The sequence below is a fragment of the Cavia porcellus genome, unplaced genomic scaffold, assembly GCF_034190915.1.
Source record: "Cavia porcellus strain 051 isolate PalLab524CR breed Dunkin Hartley unplaced genomic scaffold, mCavPor4.1 scaffold_8, whole genome shotgun sequence".
Taxonomy (NCBI): Eukaryota; Metazoa; Chordata; class Mammalia; order Rodentia; family Caviidae; genus Cavia; species Cavia porcellus.
Window position 1 is genome coordinate 58,336,982 of NW_026947491.1, and position 21,575 is coordinate 58,358,556.

Sequence of the window (21,575 nt, forward strand, 5' to 3'; positions counted from 1 at the left end):
ATTTTTTCCTAGTGTAAGAAACTGAAAGAGTAATTAAGAATCCAAAATCTGCAATAGATAGTGTGAAAGAGAAAAAAAAGTGCTCAAAAGCAAAGAAAACCTGGGTTGGGGGGAAAGGAGAAAAGAAGGAAGAGAGAAGAAATACAAATAAATATATGATGGCTAAGATAGTCATACTACTAATTTAGCTCATTGAAGAGAATGATTTGTACTCCTACGGTTTGATCAATTTTTCTTATAATCTGAGCAACTACTTTGTTTTTTTCTTTCTGGTATTTTTTTTTTTTTGTCTTTTTCCTTTTTATCGGTACCAGGGATCGAACTCACGACTGCCTGCTTGCAAGGCAGGTGCTTATGCCGCTGAGCTAAATCCCCAGCCCCTGAGCAACTACTTTGAAGATAACAATACACAATAATAATAACCATTGTTAATTTCCTATTATATTGTTATGAATTGCTGTATCATTGTTTTTATTGTTTTTTCTCTTTAAAATAAAAAAAGAAAGCTCTTGAAAATTGAATTTTGGGGGCTGGGGATTTAGCTCAGTAGCATAAGCACCTGCCTTGCAAGCAGGCGGTCGTGAGTTCAATCCCCGGTACCGATAAAAATGAAAAAGGCAAAAAAAAAAAAAAAAAAGAAAAGAAAATTGAGTTTTGGTGTATTATTATGTGTGAAAATGAATTTTGTGATATCCACTGTGCTGCAAACTTGAAATTGAACATGGAAGAGCTCCTGCCCTTGTTTAGTCAGAAAGGTAACTGAGTAGGGAGACAGTCCCTGAGGAGTCTGCCCCCTGCTTTAACAACAGTGAGTACTTGGAGCTGTGGAATCACATGTGAAAGCCATCTGACCCAGTTTTGATGGGGTTCAGGGTTACCCTCCTCAAAGATGTGGCAACTCGGCACATCTGAGTGCAGCAGGTGTAAGTGGCAGTTGGCCAACTCTTGGTATATGTTGGGGCTATTTTTAGGAAGATGGGACATCATGTGTAGGGGTTTTGAGATGAGAGCAGGTTTTCCACCAGAAAATAGGTAGATCAGTGCTAGAACAGAATAAGCAAAGAGTGATGTAAGTTAAGTTTAGAAAGGAATTCAAAGGACAATCATTGAGAAATCTATATGTGTTAGTCACATGGCAGGTTTATGTGGTTTTAAATTAAGGACAATAAAACTGTATAAACCTCAAGGAATTTTGAGGCTCCCTCATCTTTGAGAACTGAATGTATATAGCAAGTGGAACTGGATAGCCCAGTACTCTAGGCTGCTGGGGCTGCCATAAGAACGTGCCACCCATGAGTGGCTTAAACAACAGAAATACACGGTTTCACAGTTCTCTGAGGTGAAAATCAAGAAGTCAGCAGCACTGACTCTATTCCAGGATTTTGTTTTTGAGTTACTGATGGTCACCTATGTTTGCACGATGTTCTGAATGTTATATATGTAACTATCTCCAATTTTTCTCTTTTTGTAAGGGTTCTAGTTATAGTAGAGTAGGGCCCATACCAGTGGCTTCATTTCAATTTGATTACTTCTTCAAAGTCTATCTAAAATAAAGTGCCATTCTGAGATCCTGGGGTTAAGAATTCAGCACAGGAGTTTTTGGAGAAAATAACACAGCTCATAAAACCCAGGTTAAGCTGCTCAAAGAGAGTTTAGGGATTCTATAGTATTTGGAAATTCACTAGCCGCTCATGGGCACCTGGAGGGGAGGGAGCCGCAAAAATGCGAAAGAGGAAGGGAGGAAAGGAACTGTAAAGTCCAGACTTGGCTCTTCCCCTTCTCTTGCCTCAATTTGGCCTCACTCCATGATTCTTGACAGGCTGGCTGTACCAAACCATGGGGAGTAACCACTGCTTTTTACAGATAAGCGAAAAGGTTGAAGTCACTTCCTTTGCACTGTCCAGCAACCATCTTCCTAACAAAGAAGGTCTCCAAATAAATATCTCCTTCTTGTCATGCGAGAGCCTAATCCAGAGTTAATTCTGACCTTGGCTCTAAGGAGAGAGTCACCTAATCAGAGCATTTCTCAAGAAAGACATGGTCTCTACATCCTTGCCTCCCACGACAAACAGTCTTTCGTATGGCTTAGACTAACTTCAGCTGTCAGAATTATGTCGTGTCAGAATTTTTTTTTCTAAGTAGCCACTTGTCTATTTAGTGCAGACAAAAATAAATCAAGTGAAATAATACAAAGAAAGCAGACTGCAGTGCTATGTGTGGAGCCACATAACAGTTGGCACTTAATAAAAGCTAAATTATTTGAGTTGAATTTTGATACTTATTTTTAAGCCTTTTTTAGGCCAAACAGAATCAAAGTTTCTCTGTGCTTCTGTGTGTAAAATCTTATTAATTGTCTTGAGGAATTCTCTGGAAAATGTCAGTTGATTTGAGCCCTCTTATTTTCATTTAATTTCCAGATGTGCTCTGATGTTCTTTGGAAAATAAACCCCCATGATTAATATCCCCAGCAGTGTTGCATCAATAGAGGTTCTGGAACTCTAAGCATCATTTCTCATTATTCTCACCGTCTCGTGAATCTGTTCTTGTTTCCCCCTTCTGATAAGAGATGGGACTTTGGTGGATCAGGTAAAGGAGAAGAAAGCAATGTTTTCAAAAATGAAGAAGGAGAAACTTTCTGGAAAGCAAATGTGTGTTTCCTTCCCCTTTCCTGGCTAGTCTGCATCGTGGTAGAGGTGAGATAAGAAAAGAAACGTTTGAAAATATAACTTTAGGTTGGGAGGAAGTTGTTTATTTATTTATTTTTTTTTTTTTTTTTTTGATACTGGGGATCGAACTTGGGACCTCATGCTCTCCCCCTTACCAGGCAAGCACCGGAAGGCTAATTTTCTCAGTGAAAAAGGTATAAGCGAATTTTAGATGCTTCTTTTCAAGGTCAACACATGGTGAGGATTTCTGTCCCTCATTTTCTTTATCAACAAAATGTGAAGTTCCTTTTCACATCTGTCCCCAGCGGAGGTTTTGGACAGGTGTGGCATGAAGTCTGGGCCAGAGACCACTGAAGGAGAAAGGCTCAGAGAGGTGATTTCTAACATTCGAAGGGACAGCAAATGATGCCTCCCTGAAGTTTAAAATGATTGCGTCCCTTGAGCAGAAAGCAGTGTGTGGTGGTGGGCAGGGAGCTGCCAGTGGGATATTCTAGAAGACTCACTCCCACGTCCCCACCCAGGGGAACACTGGATTAATTGTGATATGATGTTTAAATCTGAACTGAAGGACAGATGGGATGATTTTTCGGGACTCTGATTGTGAGTGGGTGTTGCCAACAGGACAGTTAGTTATTTATATCTAAGTGAGTTGAATGTGTGTAAAAGTTAGGATAATGCCTCATATGTGTTAATTAGCCCCATTTCTAGCCATCGCTTGGACATGGGATAAAACTATAAGTAGTTAATTATATATATTTCTATACAGATGAGACTCTGTGAGCTTCACTACAGAGCAGAGTCTTGTCAAAAGAAAGTCACTTTCATTCTTATAATGCTGTGAACCATTGAAAAGAAGATTGCATTACTTGACAGAGAAAGAACAGTCAACCACAGCACTGTACTGAGGGCTTACTGCGTACTATGTACCACACTGTGCTCTAGGCATATCCTTCCATTTAGTTCTCTCCATAACCTGAAACTGTAACCTTGGAAAGGTAAAGAGAATTGTGTGAAGTGTTCCACCTAGTGAGTAGATATTCTGAGATTCAGTCCCTAATCCACCTAACATAAAACTCGTGCTTCTGATACTACATTGAAATTTAGTGTCACATTTTTGGTTCTGATCACTGAAAGCCAACAGTTACGGAGCCTTTTAATCCAGATGCTGTTGGTTTTTGGTATCACGGTAGTTATGTTCTATAAAGCCAATACAAACACTGAATTGTTACTCTTGAGGGAAATACAGAATTAAGTTCCCAAAAGTCTCTGGTCACAGCATCATTTTTCTACCAATGAATACGTAACTTTGCTTTATATGTGTTTCTATTTAGAGACATTATTTAATTCAGACTGTTGACTCATGAAATTCGTAGCTGACAACTCTGTCCCTCATGGTTAAATGAAACTTATTCAACCCTTATTTTCCTCATAAAGCACATCACAACCTTTTTGTGCTTATGAATACTAGATAGTGCTGAACCTAGCGATGTTTTAAACAGCAAAACCATAAAGAAAATGTTCAAAGCGCAAAATTAAAACAGTAAGGTGTAAAAAAGCAGTAAAGTGTAAAAGGGGTCACGTTTTAGGGTGGGGGAGTGAGAACAAGATCCCAGCTGGGAAGATGTGGGTAGGGCCTCACATTCTAGTTATATCTAGGAAAGAGCACAGAAGTGTCAAGATTTTAGCGTTTTAAGATTTTTTAATCTTGTTTTTTGGTAGCAGGAATTGAACTCAGGACATCGTGCTTGCCAAGCAGGCATTTATTCCGCTGAGCTAAACCCCAGCCCTCATTTTAAAATTTTAAGATTACAAATAATTTTTAGCAAGCAGGTGAATTTGCCATTAAAGAGTCCAGGAATACTGAGGATTGACTACTTCCTAACACAGTAAGCTATCCTCAGGCAAAGAAGCCTACATTTCAGAGGAAAAATGCAACACTACCCTTTCAGTCTAAATATTTGCATGTAAAAACCAAGCAATTGCTAACTATATCCATTTACTTTTTGTTTGATCAAGTTTTCTGGCTTCATAAGTGCAATTTTTGGTTTATTGCATTGCTCCACATAGAAGAAGATTTTTGTTTGGCACATTTACCTTTGATGTTTTTAATTTTCTTCTTACTTAAATTCATGGTAAAATTTGTGACTCTCTAAGGAAGTATGTTAAGCAACTAATTCTACAAGTAAAAATGCATACTTGTATTTTAAATTATTTTATCATTCTTCTGAATGCCCCTGGGTAACTGTTTTGCCATTTCAACCCCGTGGAACATCATCAGCCATGTTTAGTCCTTTTTTGTGGGTGGACAGGAGTCCCCGTGAAGCTTCATGAAACCAAAAGCCTCAACTGTTTTCAACAGCAGAGACAGGAGAAATTAAGTGAAAATATTTAATTCACCACTCACTTAACATACAAGATCATTTTAAAGAATTTCTATAGAAAATTAAGGAATTAATTTAAAAATTAAAGAAATTCAAATTAAAGAATTTCTATAGAAAATGGGAATCAGGATAGAATATTTCTTTATTTATATTTTTCTTTAAAATAGATGATTGGCAATTATCTGATAATGGTAAGGTATCTACAGAGAAGAAGACATGTTTTGAAAGACCTTTCTTCTGACATAATAAGATATAGACTTATTTCTGTCTCAAAATGAAATACAATTGTTTGATTTGAAAATCAATGTTTCCATGGCGTAAGCCAAGCTTTCCTTCTACTCTTGTTTTCCACCACTGCCTTAGTCAAGTAAATATTTAATATAAGTGAAACACACGGCATAAGCCATCATCTTTACAGACCAGGGTCTCGATAAGAAGACAAAGCTAATTATTAAAGTGAAAAATGTAATAGGATAATATGATTATATTCACTGATGTAACGTAGAACAGAGTGAGTATCAGTTTGAGATCAAGAGAGGCAGAGTAAAAAGAAGAGGATGAGTTAAGAAAGGAAATGCCACGAGCTCCAAATAGTTTTTGAAGAATCATTAGAATTTCTACACTTGGAGAAGGAGTACAGTAGAGGAGAAGAAGGGAGAAGAGAACCTCCAGGGCAGGGAAATCCGAGCAGTGACGTTTGCCGTGAGAATGTGTGTGGTACTGATGGGATCATAAACAGACCAACAAAGGCAGTTCACGTTGAACACGCAATGTGGAGACACAGGAAGCAAGTGGATTAAGGGGGGCAAATTAAAAATAGGAGCATTGAAATTTGATGAGGTACAAAATAGCTATTGAAGGCTTTTAAGAAAGTATTCTTATAAACCAACACTCGATATACTGTGGGTGACAGAAATATCTATCTATCTATTTATATATATATATATATATATATATATATATATATATACTGATTTTTTAACTCTGCATATCATTTTAAGCCTTAAGAAATCTTTATAGAATATTATATCTCTAGGCCTTATAGAAAGCAGTAGAACTATAGGATAGACAAGATCAAAATTCTAAACTCCTGGAAACATATATTCTAGTTATATTTATTTTCATTATGTGTCTGTGTTTTGATTCATTATCTTAAATGGAAAAGTGTCCCGTGAAAGTGACCGAACTCACGACCTTGCACTTATCAGGCAGGCACTTAAGCCATTGGGCTAAATTCCCAGCCCCATGAAGTTGGTACTTAAAAACAGAACACTCTAACTTATAAGAAACCGTCTCTAATTCTTCCAAATTAATTTGGAGCTATTGGGCAGTACTCTGGAGAGTCGGTGTCTTTTATTTCTGAAGAGCGTTTAGAAATGGTGCACTGATGTCACACGCGTTTTCATGGCCTCTGCTGTCTACCTGCTGCAATTGGACGGCAAGCGCCCTGGCCTGGGATCCTCTCTCATCGCTCCATCAGCACCACCGGTGAGAAATGTTGCTCAAATGAAATGAACAAATGCAGCTATTGGTTAGACTTTTCCTACTTGAAGGTTTCCCTCCACCCTTTGAAGCAAGTTTTTGAGAAAGAAAGAATATATCTAGTGGATAGGGGAAAGATAAGTTTCTATATTTATCTGTACATATGCCATACCACTTTAAAAATATATAACAGCTCAGTTTTTCTTGTCAAGCTAACTGGAATATGGTAACAAAGCTGGATATTGTGCCGTAATGTAATTTAAAAGTGACCAATCCAAAGCATTTTTTCATTTCCTTAATGACTGCAATGGTCCCCATTCCATACATCACAACACTTGGTCTTATCTTAATGCTATGAATATTTCTGTAATATAGACCACTCAATAAATTATCAAGTACTTATTAAAAACAAGGCACATTTGACTTAACCATACACAACTTCTTGAACTTGCTAGCTCTGAAGTCTGGATTAAAAAAAAAAAAAAAAAAAAAAAAAACACTTTGGATGTCTCTCGCTACTCCAATTCATTGTCTACAATTCTTCCTGGCAGCTTTGCAAAACAAATCTTGGAAAGCGAGGAGAGAAAGCCTTTCTTCCTCGAAAACTTGGAGTCTTCTGAATTCATTGTGGATGCCAATGACAGTAAAAGAAAGTGCTTGTCTTGTTTGCTTATTTGCCTACTACTTTACTCATTCACTCATTTTGTCATTCATTTTTTTCAACTAAGTATTTATTTATTCAATTTTCAAAAATAGTAAACATCCTGCTTCCCAAAGCGTCAGCGTTGTGCAGCGGCGAGGACGAGGCCTCCAACTCTAGGTGGCGCTGCACGTCGAGCAAGTCAGCCGAGCTCGGCGTGCAGAGGAACCGCAGAACACCCAGGCTGATCCTTGGCTGGGGAGGGAGCTTCCCATGTGGGGGTGGAGGGTGGGGAGGAGCAGGATGTGTGCTTGGGTTTCAGCTGGAAAAAAACGTTCACCATATTGCAATATAATTTACTTTTAGATTTCTAGTTGGAAAACGGCATAAAAATATCCAGCCCGAACACCTTCCTGCTCACCTCTTCAAACAGATCGGAATCCCTTGGATTTCTCCATGGCAACTGTATCATGACTGTAACTTAAGTATTTGTTGATTATTTGTGTAATATCCTCTCTCCTTGAACTCTAAGACCCGTGAGGCAGAGACCTGGCTGCTCTCAATGAATGTTTATTTTGACTGCTTACTTGCCTGCTGTTTCATTCATTGGCTCCTTTGTTCTTTCATTTGATCACTGATTTATTCATGCCTGCATCCCCACCCTTCTCCTCCTATTCCACCCTACTCCCATCTTCCCTTCCCACTCCATCCTTCCCCATCCTCCCATTGTCCCCCACCCCACCCCCATTACCTCCTCACGCCACCCACAATTATCATGAGTTTTAAAAGTTTCGAAACATTATTGCGGGGAAATGAAACGTATGAAAGCAAACTTCAAATAGTCTCTCACAATCCAGATAAATTACTAAGAGATTAGAAGGAGCAGTTTTGCCAACGTGAAAGCGCCACATCCTCAGCAGATCCCCCCACCCCCAGTGCTACAGCTTTCCTAGGCAGGTGCTGCAGCTCTCCAGGTTTTGGAAAAGGGAGGGAGCAGGAGGCGGGTAGAGTCCTTTCTCTCTGAATGGCCTGGACTGGGGACAGTTGGCTGGGATCACAAGTGGCGTCTTGGCTCACTCCAGCAGTGTTTCAGCTTTTATAAATGACTGGTTTCTGGAGCCCTGAGGTTCCAGCACATGGGGATTTCCCAGGATTGGATCCTGACCCACAGAGCACAGTTCCCAAGCCAAAGCTGTTGTGTCTGCCTCATAAGGGCTTTTCAAGAAGGAAGAGGAGGACCGGAGGGAAGGGAGAAAAAAAGGCAAATTTTGAAAAAAAAAATCAATTGTTACTCACAGAGAACTAACCTATCTGGTTAATACACATTTTTAAAGTTGATGTGCATTGAAACATCTGTTACTGTGACATTGGCTGTCTCTCTGTTCTCCACTGAAGTGATGTGAATGGAAAGACCAGATTTTGGAAGAATGTATCCCCCAAATCCTTACATTATTCTCAACCACAGAAAGAAAACAGGAGAAGGAAACTTCAAATCACAGATGCCAAACCCTCATTGTTCAGATGAAGATAATGAGGGTGTCTGGTGAGTGACTTGCTTGAAACCACTCAACTAAGAGGTCTAAGCCAAGCTCAGGTCTTCTGAGCAGTCCTGGGTCCTCTCCACTCCACAGTCTGTGCCTTTTCTATTTTAATTAAAATGAATTTTAAACAGACTGTCCACTATAAGTGTATTCTCTCAATTCTCATTCTTTTATGAAAGCTTCACAGTAAACCCAGCTTCTAATGGTAAGGAAAAATAGTGTCTCATCTACAAAAATGGTCAAGTGGAAAGAAAAATTGAATATAAATGTCATATCTTCCTGTGAATATGAATGCATCATTATTGTGTGGGTCATAAAGAAATTACTGAAGAAACAGATTCTGATTCCGATATATATAGAGCGTGCCTTTGAAAATGGTCCAAAATATTTTCCAAATGTTTTCACATACAATGCATGCATCTGTCCTATGTAACCTGAAAATGGTTTACCCTTGTGAAATGGTTTGTGCAAACCTGCCAACTGTATGAAAAATTTTGTTTTTCTACTGTGTTAAATTAATTGATTTTATATACATTAGGCTAATCAAAATAGCTAGGCCCTATCTTCACAGAAAATTCAAAATCTCACTTTCAATTAAGCTGCAGAAGTCAGGAAAAGGTTTCTATGGAAGAGCCTAGAATTTGCTTTAATCTATTAAGATAAACTGAAGAATGCAGTTTTAATGCATTAATAAAATTTTTATAAAAAATTTTTGGTATTTTTAGTCAGTCTCCAAATCACTAATGGTTTATATCCCAAAAGTCAGTGAGCAAATGATTTGTCTGGAATTTGGAGTGTATTTTCCCATAGAAACAATGTCACCCATAGGAGTTAGTTCCCAGACTATTCTTTAAGGATTATTTAACCCACAGAGTAGAGCATTATTGTACAGTTTGAAACTCTTTTTAATTTTAATATGATTAACTTACTGAAAGGTAATTAATTTATGGATTACTTAAATGCTAACCTAGGAAAACTAGGTTCAATGATAGATATTTAAGATAGTAGTTATAGATGTTTATGTAATTGCTATAGAAGAGTATTAAGTTCTGGCTACGTCTAATTTCATCTGACCACTATGACTAATAGGGGCAACAGAGGGAGAAAGACCCCTGGCTTTTTTTCAACTTCCACCATCAGAAGAACAAGACAGAAAGTGGGAAATAAGTAAAAGAGGATAGAGTTTAAAATTATACACATTTCTTGTACAGAGAGATTATCTAAGCTGTGAGCAATGCGAGGAGAGAGGCCAGGCACTCACAGAGTCGGAAGGGACATGGTGGCATTGGACTCCAGAAAGTTCAGAAGGGAAAAGAGAGTGCTAGAGGGTAGTCTGCTTGCGAACAAATGCACTGTGGTTTAGGATATTCAATGAACAGGTATTTGTTCCTCTGGGAGAAGAGTTTCCAGGTTTAAGAAGAACTGGACTGTCAGTTTGAATTCATACAAAACTACTGAAGACCTACAGTGTTCCAAGAGCTGGGGCTGGAGGAACAACTGCAAAAATTATCAAGCAATGACTTTTCACCTTGTGAAGATAACAGCTAGCATTGATGAGTTAATTTAATTCATTTAATCTTTGAAGTCAGCACCCTATCAACCCATTTTATAACTGAGGAAACTGAGGCACAGAGAAGCTAAGTAGTTTGCCCAAAGTTATATGGCTGGTAAGTGATGGGGGCCAGTATTGGAACCCAGATACCCTGAAGGCAGGACGTGAGCTCCTAAGTGCCATCCTCTACTCTGCCCTATCACATCTCTAGCCCACAATCTTTCCCTTCCCATCACCACTCACTCCTACTCCTGACTCCGTGTGGAATTTGAATGAACTCAGAGAAGAGACTGTGCATGGAAGCTGGAAATAGAAGCAGCATCCAAGGTCATGGCTTTCAGGCTCCCTTCAAATTCTGCAGCTACTGTGAAGAAAGCTGCATTCCCACAGAGAACATGTCAGCCTGGAAAAAAATTATGACCCAAGGTCTCCAAAAAGCCCTCTGAAACTTGGATCTTATCTTATTCCATAAACCAAAGACTGATTTTCAAAATCAAAGAATGAAGCAAGTACATCTTTATCAAGCATTGTTTTCACATCATTCCCCTTTGTAGGGCTGGACAAGCACTTCCTTCCATTGTTTCCTTGAACAGTTTTTAAAACATTCTCGAATTTTGGCTTGGAGATTGCCATGTGAAATGCCTCTGACTCGCTGGACATATTAGCTCATATTTTTTTACTTCAACCTGGCAAAAGTTATTGTCCCTCATAAAACTTTACCCGCTCTCTTCTCTAAGCCATAACATAAACCTTTCCCTCTGATTATGCATACCCCTTCTCAAGTCATATCCATTACTCTGTCAACTTCCCACGGAGGTTAATCTGCTAGTGAGAATTTAAGTGGACTCTCAGGGCAGAAGTTGTCTCATAGAAGATGGAGCCTGGACTCTGAGGTCAGCCAGTCCAAGTTTAAATCCCAATTCTTCCATTTATTAGCTGTGTCATATTGGGAAAACTAACTTTCTTAAATCATTGTTTCCTTCCTTGGAAAATGAACACAGAAGCAATAGTATTGGCATAACATTTGTTCTGATAAAATGAAGATTAAATAAGAACATTGACCACAAGAAATTTAATTCAGATTAAACCTACTATAAAACTCAATAAATGTTTGTCCCCATTACTATAATTTTTAGAGTACAAAATAATCAGATATATGTAAAGTATGAATACAAAGAGATGTTCAACATACAATTCTTTATCAGTGAAAAGTCCAAAATAATTTGTAACCATTCATGGTGACAATGCAGCCATATAGAAGTTTTCTAATGAATATTGGAAAATATTTAGATTATATTGAGGTTTTATTTTTTGAAAGAAAATGAACACTGAAGAATGTGATCTTTGGCACAGAAGTATATGCTTAGAAAAGCAATCAGAAGAATTCACATAAAAATAGATTAAAATCATCTAAACAGAGAAAAGATATATAGACTGTCTGTTGATGAGTATTAGAATTATGAGTGATTTGTAACCATGTTTTGTATTTTTCCATCTTTCCTAAATTTTGTATCTTTTACAATTAGGAAAATTATAGGCTGTTGAAAAATACTGTACAAAGTTTATCTTTCTCAGATGATCTCCTCCTGGCTCCAATTAATTCAGACAAACAGCTCATGCACTTCCCTTACTGCCTCTCTCACTCCCTACAGATTTATGTTCCTCCTGCACAGCTGCAGTTGGTTTTGAGTGTTTGGCAGAGTCTTCAGTCTTCTTGGTGTTAGGATATATTTATGTGACTTTTTTCTCCCTCATTAGACTACATTTCCAAAGGACCATCTTCCATCTTCTCTCTGTAATTGTGCACAGTGACTTGGAAGCTCTTTGTCCCAAATGCTAGTGATGGAGGTTATTGTCAGGGAAGAAAAAAGAGCTTGCTTAAATTGTTTCATTATGAGGATCAATATTTATTGTGATCCACATCTCAAATGTTAGAAATGGAGGCACTTCTAAACTGGCTGGGAATTATACCTTGCGTCTGAGACAACGTTCTATGTTTATACAGCTATTTCATTTCCTCCAGAAGCACAGAAATACCACATTCTCCAGGATGGCTTCTGACCAATACAATGGGAGCAGAAATGGGGTCCATCATTTCTAAATCACTTTGTGTGTTCTTTCATGCATGCTTGGTTCCCCTGCTGTCTTCTAGGTGGATATTGAAGTACTAGGGTGATTTTGAAGTACACAATAGTAGAGCCACAAAATAGAGAGCATATAGAAAAGAAGATGAAATCACCTTAAATTATCTAAATGGTATTTCTCAAAGATTCGTTTCTCAGGTTAGTCCTTGGTCAAATAAGTTTGAGATACACTACATTACACACATGTGACTAAATGTCTTCTGTTCACTGTCAAGCTCTCTGAGGCTTTAACTTATTTGTAAACACCTTTGGGTGTGATATGCAGTACATCCCATACACCTGACAGCATACCTCTTCTATGATAGAACCTTCATTATAAAGCATGTGGAAACACATGCCAAGGAAGACTGGTCTAGATAATGGCTTTGGTTCTCTACTAAACTCTTGCCCCTCTTTAATTTTCTCTGCTCGTGTCCATTCAGCTCATGTTGGACCAACAAAATTCTCAAATCCGTTTAACCAAAGTCAAAGAGAATGTCCAGAAAATAAGGGCGGTAGGAAATGCACTTAATTTTGAACTTCTTCCAAATATGAGAAAACCACAGTCATTGCAACAGGAAGATGGAAATTACAAATAAAAAGGAGGAAAAGAGATGTAAATCAACCCACGTTATTCAACTCAATCAGCGTAGTAGCATTCACTATCACAGGGGGCTGTTGAGGCAGGGTAGATTTGGATTTGAGAAAGGGTTAGATAATTTTATGAGCTTGACTAACATTTATAGCTATGTGAGCTAGAACAAAAAGATACAAGGAAATGAAGTCTCATGTTCCAGGATGTAAATTGATCACAAGTAGAGGGAGGGACAAAAATGAATTCCCACCTCATGATCCAGCATAGGATATTACATAATGGACCAGGTGCAATAGGTTTGACTTTCCCTCTCTATTTTCCTTTTCCTTTTCTTTGGTACATCTGATTCTGGCTAAACAGGAGGTGGGGATATTAGGCCTGACAAACAGAGATTTGATCCCACAGGGCAACTCCTATTGAAAGCCAAGATAACACAAATATTTTCAATACTTCAAGTTGAACTCAAACTAAGTGTTGTGTTTTGTGGGTGAGTTCTCTGTTCTTTTATTAAGAGAAGATCATTTTATGAGAGCAAAGAATATTTGCATTCCTAGCATGACAGGAATTTAAAATTCCCAATTAACACTGTTCAAGCAAATAAAATGAATTGGAGAGTTTCCACAAGGTAAGGTAAGATCGTCTTCATGAGTGGAAACTCTTGAGCCAGGGTGCACCCCGTTTGGAAGGATGGCCTTTCCAAAATATTCTTTCCATTTTAAGCAGAAAAATAAAATGTGTTTTTGAGCTGTGATAGTCTGAGCCTGGTGATGATTGAAAGTCCTGGAAAAAGGGATGGCAGATTTTATGGGGTGGAGGGGTTCCCATCCTCCATCATTCCATGGGAAATTTTGTGAAAATATTCTACTCTAGTGATTTGGTGAAAAACATTTGGACCCCAGGGACTCAAAAAGAACTAAATTTATTGAGTAAATCCCATCTGGGACCAGAGGAACTAAGAAACAGAACTATAGGAGACAGGCAATTAGAGGAATAGCAAGACCAGCCTCATTGTAAAAAGTTAGTCTTACAGCTCATAAACCATGTTAGGATTTTCACATTAAGATTAGAGTACAGAATCAATCAGGTCAGGGATTATATGCTTTTTGCACTGTAGAAATTTAGTTGATCTTTGCAAGACTGAATTATTTGGTTGTGTGGCAGTCCTACATCCTAACAAGAACTCTAAATGTCATATATTTTTCAGGGAGCCTCTTTCTTCTTGATACTCAGCTGTTCTTTTGAAGTCATGCAACAGCAGAGACTATTGTCTACATTGCCTCATTTTCTTCCCATTTCTTCCCAAGCAGAGAGATAAAAACTTCAAATTCCAAGTAGGTGACTGGGTTTTCAGTTTTCTCTTATTGACAGAGAGGGCTCTCTGGTAAAGTTCTGGCTAATTCTAGCTTGAGGAATTCTAGGAAATATTTTCCTGTTTGGGTAATGAAGAGAGACATAGCGAGAGAGATCCCTCATCCTGCTAGTCTTTCTTCTTGTTCTCACTGTAGCTGTGAAGGAATACGATGCTTAGTATTGTGGTAGTCAAGCCGTGAACCTAAGGTGATGAGGATGAGTGACGCTCCAAGTCACCACGGTAGGAGAGATGAGAAGACAGTCTGTAATGATCTTGTTGAGCCACTGTTATAATCCTGGGTCTATGCAACTCTTGGTTTCTTGTGAAGCCACATTAAGATAGATTTTTCCAATTAGGTCAGAGCCTTTTCACTAGTAAATATACACAGTGAAAATGTGGTTATGTGTTTCAGCAGAGCACAGAATCCTGGAAAACCATTTGGCTTGTGACTTGTAGTTATCTTGAATCATCGATATTCACAGATATAGACTGGAAAAGTAAGTAAAAAACCAGGACTTTCCTGACCAGAGTCTGAGAATTCACTGGCAAGTGCTGGCGAAGTCTAACCATGAGAACTTTTATCATTACAGAGGAAGCAGCAGTCATCGAGGCTCCAATTCAACATGCGGGAGAAAGATTCTTTACTCCACATTTCAAGGTGTTTTTCCTTTTCCCCCCACCAGTTTTAAAACTTGTTTACTTCAAAAGTTTCTTTCTTTATTTCCCTTATTGAAGAGTTTTTCATTATACACAAGCATGGAATTATTTATGCCATACTATAACTTAGTTAATTGGAAAATATTACCTTTTTCTTTTATATCTGTCAGGTTTTTTTTAATGAATAGTCATACAATGCTAGGCTCAAAGCACAGAATTAGAGATGTTTAGTAACAAAAGCATGTAGATTTCAGTACTGAATACAGTATGGATGATATGCAATTTTTCTGAAAGACAAGGATTTACCATTCATAGCTGAAATGCGTACAGGAAATAAAACTTACAGAAAGTTGCTCTCTGCAATACTCTGAGGATCTTGTGGTTATGCAAAATGATACTTCCTATTTGAAAGACTTGGGATGACTTGTGCTGTATGTGTGTGTGTGTGTGTGTGTGTGTGTGTGTGTGTGTGTGTGTGGTGTGTTTGGGGGGGGTTGGGTTGATTTTTCTTTGTTTGTCTGGAAAACCTTTTGTGCCTTAGTTTGTTGAATAAAGGACAGTGAAGTCTGCTTAAGACTGAACAAGAGTAGCTCTGCTCAGCATGATGTGCTTCCAAGAGCAGCAAAGTTTGTGCTGCTCTTTCATTTTGGGTGCAAATTTATGAACTGTCCCCTTCTTTAGTGTCACAAAGGTGGGGCCAGACATAGTCAACATTCAGAGCATTGAGAAAACTGGTTAGCTCCCACCGAACAGAGGGAGCAACCCTTGAGAATTCAGCATTGGGAGTCTCCACTGGTTCATCATCTAGAACCAGTGATTAAATAGGTCTGATTATGACTTGCCATCCCTTACCTATAAGGATTGTAGACCAATCAGGGTTTTGAGCCTCTGTTTCCTCGGCCTCCAAATAGAAGTGGTAACAATTCCAATCTTTTTTTTTTTTTTACAATCTTATAGGAAGAAATAATTATTTTGAGTGATCATAAAAAGATGTTTAACATAATTCATCAGTAGGGAATTGCAAATTAAAACAACAATGAGATACTACTACACATCTCTTAAAATGGTGAGAATCCAAAACACAGATAACAACAAATACTGCCCAGCATGTAGAGCAACAGGAATTCTTATTCACTGTTTACTGTAGAGATGCAAAGCAGTACAACTACTCTGAACGAGATTTCTGAAATTTTCTTGCAAAACTAAACATATTTTTACCATACTACTCAGCAATCATATTTGTTGCTACTTCCCAAATAATTTAGAAATTTATTTCACACAAAAATGTGTACACTGAAGTTTATAGAAACTTTCTTTATAGTTTCTCAAACTTGGAAACACAGATTTCCTTCAAAAGGTAAACACATGAATCAAGCAATTTCCATAAGTGAATAAATAGGCATTCATTGGATAGAAATGAAATAAACTACCATGGAGGAAATCTAAAGACATGTTAAATGAAAGATAACATTAAAAAGTTATGCAGTAGGTAATTATAATTATAAAAACATTCCAGAAAAAGGCAACAATATACGGGTAGTAAGAAGATTAGTGGTTGCCAAAGGTTTGTGGAGAGGGAAGGAGAGATCAGTCAGTGGAGCATGATTGGTTTCCAGGCAACAAAAACTATTCTGTCTAATAGTATGGCTGCCTGTCATCACATATGTCAAATCCACGGAATACACAGCACAGAGTGGAGCATAAGGCAAGCTATGGGCTTTGGCTGATACTCATGCATCAGTGTGGCTTTATCAATTGTAGTGCACAGTATTGGCATGAAGCGTGGCTAGGTTTATGTGTGTCATGGTGGGTAAGTATGGTGGCCATGGGGGACTCAGCCTTCTGCTCAATGTACTGTGAGCCCAAAACCATTCTGAAAAAGAAATCCATAAATTAAAAATATAAATTTTAAAGCAGAAAGCAGCTATAACCAGGTAGGTCTATAAATTAATAACAGTAACTATTGAATTATGCTTATAAGTTCAGTCATACATAATGGAGAAAAAGAACAATGAAAAGTGGTGGCTTACACAAGATAAAAAAACATTTCTCCAGTGATATAAACCTCAAAGTAAGAAATCCTGGGTTGACATGGGGATTTCATGGAGAATCTAGGCTTCTAACTTCACTTGTATTCCCATCTCAGCATTTGAATTCCACCCTGTGATCTAATGCGGCTGCCAGAGCTCCAGTCATTGCATCCATGTTTCAAGCAGTAGTGAGTGAAGAAGAGAGGAAGGATGCATGCCTCTCCCCTTTCATGGAGACTTATAGGAAGTCCCATATCATACACCTTCATCTATCTTATTGGTTATGCCCTTAGGCAAATGACCACATCTACCAGTCAAAGAATTTGATAAAGGTTTTCAGCAATTAAATAATTTAAATTTAGACAGATGCTTAGCTAAAAATCAGACTTCTGTTTTAAATAAAAAGGAGGAAGTGATACTGAAACAGACATCTAACAGTTGGAGACACTGAGCAACTATTGCTATGATTAAAATATAATGGTAGAGGCAGAGGTTGCAAAGACTTTCACAAAAAGAAACAAGCATAAGGAGACAACTGTTATGTATAATGACAATCTTTATGTATGTACAGTGGCCCAAAGGTTTCAGAAGAGAATATTAGTATGCCCAGCTGGGGCAATCAGCGAAATCCTCCAAGAGCAAGGATGCTTTATAAGGACCTAGGCGGAGGGAATAAAATTGAAGAGTAAGAAGTGGTGGAACAGAGGAAAATCTTGATATAAAATATAGTATTAGAGGAAGTTAATTGTTTGATAATGAAGACTGTGCTTATCACCGACCCATTTTATAGTGTTCACAGGTAATAAACGTGCTTACGCAAAAATTAAAGTCTATGCATAGTTAAATCTTTACTCTAATGACATCAGTGTCTGTTCACAATCTGTCCATCACCCCACGGTCGTGGAGTAGGAGGTGAGGAAGAATTCCATTCAACAAAACACATTCCATTCAATAAAAACACATTGAGTATCTCAGGCAATGAGGGTTTTTTCTTCTGTATTTATGATAAAACACCCAAATATGTATCCAAGTGGGATTACCAGTCTGGGTTGGATCCAAGCGACTTTGGTTACTAGAATGATTTCTCATCATAAATCCCCAAACAAGTTGAGTTTTTCACTTCCTCTCCTAATCTTCCATGGAGCTCAGCCGAGTTGCTTGAAGTCATCTACTTCTTGGCAGTGGCTACAATTCCAAGATGATGGAGCGATTCTTTTCCATATACATCATTATTATTTCTAGTATAAATATTTATCAAGCACTCACTGTGCAATAGAGAGGAGCTCCTGCTTGGTGGTCTTCCTAGCTGAACAAAGCAAACACGGGGAGAGGCCGAGGGAGGAGGTGGGAAAGGGCCTCAGCTGGTGGGAAACAATAGGGATGTATTCTACACCGACCTTTTTTATTCATGATATTTGGTCCCAGTTGCTATAGTTCAGAGAGGCAAAGTGTTATTTGTTTAATACTTCATAGAATTCATTATGTGCCATACACCTTTCTAAATTCCTTAGAAATGTGAATCCATGTTAATGTTTGTAGCAATTCTGTGAAGTACATATAGCATTGTTATCCCCATTTACAGATGAGGAAACTGAGGCGGAGAGTCATTTGCCAGATGTCAATAGATACGATGAATCCAGAGCAACACTGCAACAGAACTTTCTCTGAAGCTTAAAGTGCTCCACGGCTGCCCCGCTCAGAGAGGAACCAGTGGACACAAGTAACAAATGAGCCCTTGAAATGTGGACTGTGTGAATGAGGGACTGCATATTTACTTTTTAATTTTAATTAATTTTTAGTAGCCATGGATAACAAATGACTTTCATTATCAGTGACATCATGGAGGTCTATGCTTGGTATCATTGCTCATGGCTGTCTTCTTTTCTCTTCTCTTTTCTCAAAGGAGGGCCAAGAGCACAGAGATTCTTTGTCAGATCCAGTTCCTGCCAGGTGTGTTTGTTGCTCAATGAGCATTCACAGCATAAGATGTAAGTTTAAGAGGAAATCACTCAGGTATCATTCTCTGTTTATTTCCTAACTATTTAGGAGGATACAATAAAGATCTACCAAAAATGAACGTTTTCTCACAATTAATAGCCGAAATGGGAGTCAAGAGGGAAGGTCCTAGGCTGGGTCATGTTGTATATACTGTATTTGTTAGCAGGGTGACACTTTTTGAAAGCAGAAGGAATGTAGTATTTGCTGCCTGTTTGGAAAGATGAAAAGCTGAGCTCTCCCCTGGCCACATGTGCTGCGCTCTCCAGGTCTAGACTACTGTCCCTGTTCTCATCCTGCACACCTCCGTCTGCTCAGCTGCCTGCCGTTCCCTCCTTAAACACCACCCTCTTCTATGGCACAGCTTTCTCTCTCTGATACTAACAGTATCTGAGTCCTAACAAATTCTAACTCTCCTATTTTACTCTCAACTACTGAAGGTCTGATTTCTTAGTATTAATTCTCTATAAAACCTTGCACAACTTCTTGTTTATATTCTATTTTTGTTTATTTTAACTTTTGTCTCTGAGAGAGACTCTAACAACCACTTCTATGATAGCATTGATTTCAGTGTATCAAAAAATTTAATGGCAGGCTTTGTCCCCTTTCGGTGTATTACCTACTTTATAATATTTTTCCAATAAACAGAGAATAACCCTGTTAGATGGATAGTTATTGCCAAATATTTTTAGTAAATTTCTTGCCTTTTGTTTAAAAGAAAATGGAATTCTCTGAAACTGTCCTATTGTCAGCATACAAGCATTAGGTTATATCTAACTAGTCATCATTTTATAATAGCTCTGATATGGGAGAAGATAAAGCACAATGGTCCTAAAGAGCAATAATGGATTATCCAAAAAAAAAGTTAAATTCAAGAAAACTGCGCAGAACCCAGAATATAAAATAGGTGTGAAATTTTGCAGTTAACCCGATATTGCAATTTTCTATGAACCTATGAAGTTCAAACTTCAAAGAACAGTTTTGAGAATTTAAGTAGTATGCTTGTATGCATGAAGGGTTTTATGACATTCGGTCTAGTGGAAGGATGGACAGAGAGAGATTGAGATGAAGACCAAAATCCCTTAAATAACTTTTCACTTGGAGAGAGAGAGAATGAGATCATGAAATAGACAAATGTAAAACACGGTGACAGGAATTACTATAACTTTGCTTTGAGTAGAACCGGAAAAATTTGTTATCCTAGGAAATAGTCATATAAATGGAGAGATGGCTTTTCATGTCTTTTATGGCTTGTTGTAAGTGATTAATTAAATACTCTGAGTGTTTCATTAAAAGCATGCATTCCTTCCAAATTAGAGTGTGTGGAGACTCGTTAAAAATGAATTCATTGGGTGATTGAAATAAGCATTTATTTCTAAATGAATATTCCTGGAAAATTTCATTTTTGACATTGATTAAATAGACTAAATTTATTTTAATGGCAATACGAACAAATTTCATATTAATCGATTTTCTATCTTACTATTTTTATATTATTTAGTGCATTTATAAGTGATCTGGTAAATTTAAGCATTTCATGACATTAAAAAGTATTTTGTACCAAAAAAAGCAAAAAATAAAAATGAGTAAGCCAATGCTCCCACTTCACTCATTTTATATCTTCAAAATTCGTGGAAATGTTATGTGCCTACTACTGTGCAGGGCATGTTACTGAATGCTACAGACAATAAAGAGGCATTTCTGCCCTCCGGAAGCTTAAAATGTTACAGAAAAGATGTATACAAAAAAATAACCTTAATGTAAGACAGACTCTGGTAAGTAAGTGCTAAAATAATAAAGGTACAAAGTGCTTGCGGGGTACAAGGCATGGGGGGATTAAGTCTGATGGGAAAGGGATCAAGAAAGACTTCTTGGAGGAGGAAGGATTTGAGGTTAGCCTTGAGAGGTGGCTGGGAATTCAGAGCGAGGCTCTGGGGAACGGAAGAAAGAAAAGGTTTGTGTGGTCTCTGGGTTGTTGGTTTGTGCTCTAGAGAGCTTTTGGTGTTTCTCTGGGCAATTTTGAACTGTCATGTGAAAGAGACATGTCACATAGAAAATACACAGATCAACTAGAAATTGGTCTGAAAATAGAGCCCTGTGACTTCAGAGAGAAAAACCATCTCAGGCCTGGGGTGTGGGCAACAAAAGTGACAGGTATAATTAGACACTGAGCAGATCAGTATTTTTTGATTAATATGCTTGTTCTTCCTATACATTGACTCATGGGTCTAACAGGAATCTTGGGAACTTATTTAGGTCACCCTTAATTGCAATGTTTTTCTGTGGTGCTTCCTTAGCCTTGGCCCTACAAAGAATCTCCTTCAGTGCTAACAACACATCATTTGGCTTCTGCTTGAAGACAAGTACATAAAATACAGGCGTGGCATCATGCAGCCAGTTGTGTAACTAATGTTATTTTGTAGCCGTGTTAGTAAACTTGTGTCAACATTAAGGCAAGGGTAATCAGTGTGACAACTCCTGCCTAGGAGGAAGGCTGATCATTGGATGTATTTATACTGGCTTCCTACTGTCTTCCTTGAAGAAAATTTATTCCTATCTAGC